This window comes from Hyla sarda, chromosome 1, assembly GCF_029499605.1.
Source record: "Hyla sarda isolate aHylSar1 chromosome 1, aHylSar1.hap1, whole genome shotgun sequence".
In the NCBI taxonomy this organism is placed as follows: domain Eukaryota; kingdom Metazoa; phylum Chordata; class Amphibia; order Anura; family Hylidae; genus Hyla; species Hyla sarda.
Genome location: NC_079189.1, coordinates 13771002 through 13776578, shown reverse-complemented (window position 1 = coordinate 13776578; position 5577 = coordinate 13771002). Strand labels below are relative to the sequence as shown.

At 44.5% G+C, this 5577-nt stretch overlaps 1 pseudogene; it reads left to right on the top strand.

Annotated features, from left to right (window-relative positions):
• Nucleotides 1–345: 345 nt before the first annotated feature.
• On the top strand, nucleotides 346–440 carry LOC130345005 (U2 spliceosomal RNA; annotated as a pseudogene).
• The last annotated feature ends 5137 nt before the right edge of the window (nucleotides 441–5577 follow it).

Genomic DNA, 5577 nt, shown 5'->3' with positions numbered 1-5577 from the left:
CAACTTAGAACCGGTCCACCAACACGGTCCACGCCAATCCCTCTCTGGCACAGAGGATCCACCTCCAGCCAGCCGAATCGTGACAATCATCAAATAAGAATAAGCAAGTAATGGGAAAGAAGGAGTAATCATTGGACCATTGTATACAGTACAGTCATATGGCTGTTTCTGACAGGACCTCTCTGGCACCTCATGGCCTTGCCTTTTAGATAACTTCCAGAAGAAGGCTTATTGTCCAATGATACCTTTATGCTTCATGGTTCTTACATTAAAGGGGTACTCCACTGCTCCAGCATTCGGAACATTTTGTTCCAAATGCAGAGTGTGGGCTGCAGGGGTGGTGATATCGCTTCTCGGCCTTTTGGATAACATCAAGTGTAGTATCTGTTCTTATCAGTTTATTGCTGGTGGGGATGGGTGCTGCATGGTAGGGAGCAGGTGTACTGGGGCGTTACGGGGCTGGTTCTGAGGAATCAGCCCGACGGCTGCCCTGATGTGACCTGCTTCCTCCGGGTCTCGCCATGAGGCTGAGGGGGTCTAGAGCCGAGGTACTTTAGTGCCTCGGGGAGTGGTGACCACGAGGTGCCGAAACTCACTGGGAGGATAGACTAACTGAGTTGAAGAACGGGCACCATGATCTCTGCACCTTTGTGGCACTCACCTCTTGATTCCCAGCTTTCTGGCTAGGATCAGAGAAATTTTTATAGATCCGGCCGGATGTCCGGCAAGTATATCTGCACACATTCACTTATTTATTTATTTTTGTCTCACTGTGTCACTTTTTGCGTGTTGTGTGTCCACAGGATTTGTCAGGATGCGGTAGCCCTTCTGGGTGTCCCTACTCGCGGTCTAGAGGAGGTGTGTGTGGCCAATAGGTTCCGCACCTCCCTGCAAACACCCCGGGTACTCCTGCTCTGGCAGGATACCTACCGTTATTGGCTCTGCGGGCAGATACCTTGGCTAACACCTAGGGGGATGCCGGGAGCATTTGTGGTCCCTTAGTAGCTTCTGCGAAAAGGGACATCAAACCTGGAACCTCGCAGGTACCTTTTTGGTCCGGAGGCGAAGGGTAAGGTTTGTTGGGGGGCCTCTCTCCTATCGGAGAAGGGTTTGCGATAGACTGCATCCTCTGTACAAGTTTTTTTTAGTGTAACACGTTTTCACTTTTTCTTGCACTTTGGATGATTCGTGAGGACGTTCCTCGGCGCTTAGATAAAAAAAAAAAGATATCACGCCAGGCCCCCTCAATGCAAGTCTACGGGAGGTGGCTTGGTTGTGACATCACGACCCTGAGATATGATCTCGTAGAAAACACCATATTGTTTATAGCTAGTGTCTGACTTTGAAGGGTATTTGTAGCTGGGACCTTTAAGAATACCCCAAAGCTGATATGGTGTATTGGGAACATTATTTGTTATTGTGAAAAAATGTATGTTTATGAGAAATGTGTTATTGGCTTACAGTAACATTCAACTCTTTGAATGCGTGGAAAATTACCGATCCACTCAACATGGCTGCTTGAATCTTATACTTAAGAATATGCAATGCTAGGCTTTAATATTTAAGGTGTGATTACTGACAAAGTGCAAGGAATATTTATGAGGAACAATAGAATAACAATACGATATGCTATTATGAAACTCTATTAAATGTTTCATGGCTGATACTGTGTATAGCTAATTGTATGCAGAGTGAATATGTAATGTATCATTTTGTATTCAGAGTTAAAGGAGTACAAAATGTACCGAATGCTTAGAGCCAGTGCCGGGAGCTCGTGACGTCATAGCCGTGCCTCCTCATTATGTCATGCCCGCCCCCTCAATGCAAGTCTATGGGAGGGGCGTGACGGCTCCCATAGACTTGCATTGAGGGGGAGGGGTGTGACATCATGAGGGGTGGGGCTATGACATCACAAGCTCCCGGCTCTAAGCATTCGGAACATTTTGTTCCAAACACTGAGCAGCTGAGTACCTTTAATCTTTGCATGCATCTGCTTAAATGGGTACTCTGCCCCTAGACATCCTATTCCCTATCCAAAGGATAGGGTATAAGATGTCTGATACTGTGGGTCCCATCACTGGGGACCTCCACGATCTCCCCGCTGCACCTGGCATTCGTTTAGAGAGTTGGGTGCAGCGCCGGTGGCTTGTGACGTCACAGCCACGCCCCTCAATCAAGTCTCCCATAGATTGGCATTGAGGGGCCTGGCCATGACATCACGAGCAGGGCTTGACCGTGACATAACGAGCCTCCTCCCGCATCCCCGCCGGTCATCCGGCACAGAGCGAAGCTCGCTCTGTGCACCAGATGTCTGGGGTGCCGCAGCCAAGATTGCGGGGGTCCCCAGCGGCAGGACCCTGTGATCAGATATCTTATCCCCTTTGGATAGGGGTTAAGATTTCTAGGGGTGGAGTACCCCTTTAAACATGGCTGACAGGGTCACACTGGAGAGTTATTTCTCTCTTCTTCATTTTTTACCTAGTCAGATCCCCTGACATAATACAATGTTTTCTGTTAAGATCCCACAGTCTCTATGTTCTGAGATGTGTCCTCCCGGGTACAGGAAAGCTCATACTAATAAAATCCATGTCTGCTGTCATGACTGTGTCCAGTGCTCCGTGGGAGAAATTTCCAATGTTACAGGTAGGTCAGTGATGTCATAAAACAGACAAGAACTATAAATATTAATTTGAATAAGGTTGTGATATCTCAAGTTACAATGGTCTTTTTTTCTATTAAATAATTATTGATTTTCCCAAAAAAGTGAATTATGAAATAAAAAGTGCAAAAAAATTAAGTATACAGTGATGTGTAAAGCACAGAGTAAGAGATGGGAGAGCAGCACCAAGGTTTATTGACAGAGATCACAAAACACAATCCAAGGAATACAGAGGAGTAGTCCGGATTAAAGGGAGTAGTCTACAGTATGGAAATCAACGGCCAAGCAGAACAAGACAGACCACAGCACAGTCCACTCACTGGGCATGAGGGGAAGAAACAAACTGCAAGGCCTGGGATTCTGCGCAGGTCCAAAACTCTGCATTCCAATATATTAATTTCTAAAGTCTATGGGATAACAGCTTCGGGTCTTCTTCTTGTGGTTTCTAAGGTCCCCTGGCAGGTCCAGTTTTTACATTCGCTCCTCCATTCCATTCATAGGGGTCCACATCCCATTCTACAGCCAAAACAGACACAATCCACTGTTCCAAGAGGGCTGGCCTCAGCCATGGCTCCTCTATCCCAAAAACCGTCAAAGTTCTGGGATATAGATCTCTCAGAGAAGCATTGTACTGACAGCAACTGAGAGAGTCAGACAGCAACCCCAACACACGACTTCCCAACTATTGGGGTAAAAAATCTACAAGCAATGCTCTGTACTAGAGGTGAGCGAATGGAAACTGACAAACCCGAATTCATTACGAATTTCATGAAAAATGTGATTTGCAATGAATGTGAATATCGCCGTGATTCTATGGCAGAAATATCTTAATCAAACCCCATTTAATGGGGTCCAGGCTCCAGGGCACCTTAAATGGCAGATCCACATGTGAGGACATGGAATGACCCTGAATCACATGCAGGATGCAGCCTATCAGCAGCCAGTCAACCCTGTGATGTCACAGCCCTATATAATTGACAGCCATATTCCGGCAAGTCACTTTATCCTTTCACTGCAGAGAGATAGGACAGCACTGTGTTTCATCTCCTAGTCACGTCAGCGTTCTAGTGGACATAGAGCAGTGCATTTTTCACAGAAAATAATTTTTAATGCAGCCATTAACCTCCCAGTCACTTTCTACAGAAGTTTATTACAGAGAGGGGCAGAGAGCTGTGTGTTGCCTCATACATTTGAACAAGCTGGCTCAGCTTGAGAAACCTTAGCAGAGGATGATGGAATAATTTTTCTGCGCATTTCTTCCCTCTTTGTTCCGCAACAAATGGTCTGCTGGTTATACTAGTCTGTAGACGATATAATACACACCCAGCAGTCCATTCATAATAGTCTGTGAGAGAGTGCAATTTTGGGTTTAGTACACAGCGACTGTACTGTTGGTGTTGTGCAAAAAATAAATTTTTTAAACGTACTGTACCGCATTTTTCTGCGCTCATAAGTGCATACCACATACCTACATCTAAGTAGTGTACATTTTTGTACCTGTTAATCTGTCAAGGGCCTAGATACTGTGAAAGTCCAGGTAAAAGTAATCACTGGCTGTTGTTTTACTCCACTACTTCTTTAACCCCTTCCCGCTATATGACGTACGCATACGTCATGAGCTGACCCCGCGTCACATCGTGTCGGTCCCGACGGCTATCAATGGCCGGGGACCACGGCTAATACCGGACATCACCGATATCCGTCATGCCTGGTATGAACCCTTCAGACGCGGTGATCAAAGTTGATTGCAGCGTCTAAAGTGAAAGTAAACTGTGCCGGTTAACTCAGTGGAGCTGAAATTGCGGTGTCCCGAGCAGCTTGCTGAACAGCTGGAGGATCCCTACCTGCCTCCTCGCTGTCCAATCGCCGAATGACTGCTCCGTGCCTGAGATACAGGCAGGAGCAGTCGAGCGGCGATAACACTGATCAATGCCCGGTTATTTCCAGGCAGTGATCAGGGTGGAAGATCAGTGTGTGCAGTGCTATAGCCCCCTATGAAAATAAAGTGTTAATAAAGATCATTTAACCCCTTCCAAAATAAAAGTCAGAATCATCCCCCTTTTCCCAATAGAAAAAACCCAGTGTAAATAAAAGAAAACAATGATATTGTTGCATGCGTAAATGTCCGAACTATAAAAATATAATAGTAATTAAACCGCACAGTCTATGGCGTACACGTAAAAAAATTCCAAAGTCCAAAATAGCGTATTTTTGGTCACTTTGTATACCACAAAAAAAGTGAATAAAAAGCGATCAAAAAGTCCAATAAAAACAAAAATGATACCAATAAAAACGTCAAATCACGGCACAAAAAAATTAGTCCTCATAATTCCCCATATGCGGAAAAATTTAAAAGTTATAGGGGTCAGAAGAGGACATTTTTAAACACATGCATTTTCCTGCATGTAGTTATGACAAAATCAAACCTACATAAGTAGGGTATCATTTTAACCGTAAGGACCTACAGAATAAAGATGAGGTGGAATTTGTACCAGAAAATGCACTGCATAGAAACGGAAGCCCCCAAAACTATCAAATGGCATTTTTCTTCAGTTTTGTCGCACAATGATTTTTTTTACCATTTCGCCGTGGATTTTTGGGTAAAATGACAAATGTCACAGCAAAGTAGAATTGGTGGCGCAAAAAATAAGCCATAATGTGGATTTTTAGGTGCACAATTGAAAGCGTTATGATTTTTAGAAGGTGATGAGGAAAAATTGAAAATGCAAAAATGGAAAATATCCTGTGTCATTAAGGGGTTAAGCGTACTGTAGCAAATTTTTCTTCCCTCATAAGTGCATACCACATACCAACATCTAAGTAGTGGACTATTTTGTACCTGTTAATCAATCATAGGCCTAGATACTGTGAAAGGCCAGGCAAAAGTACTCACCGGCTGGTGTTGTACTCAAATACCT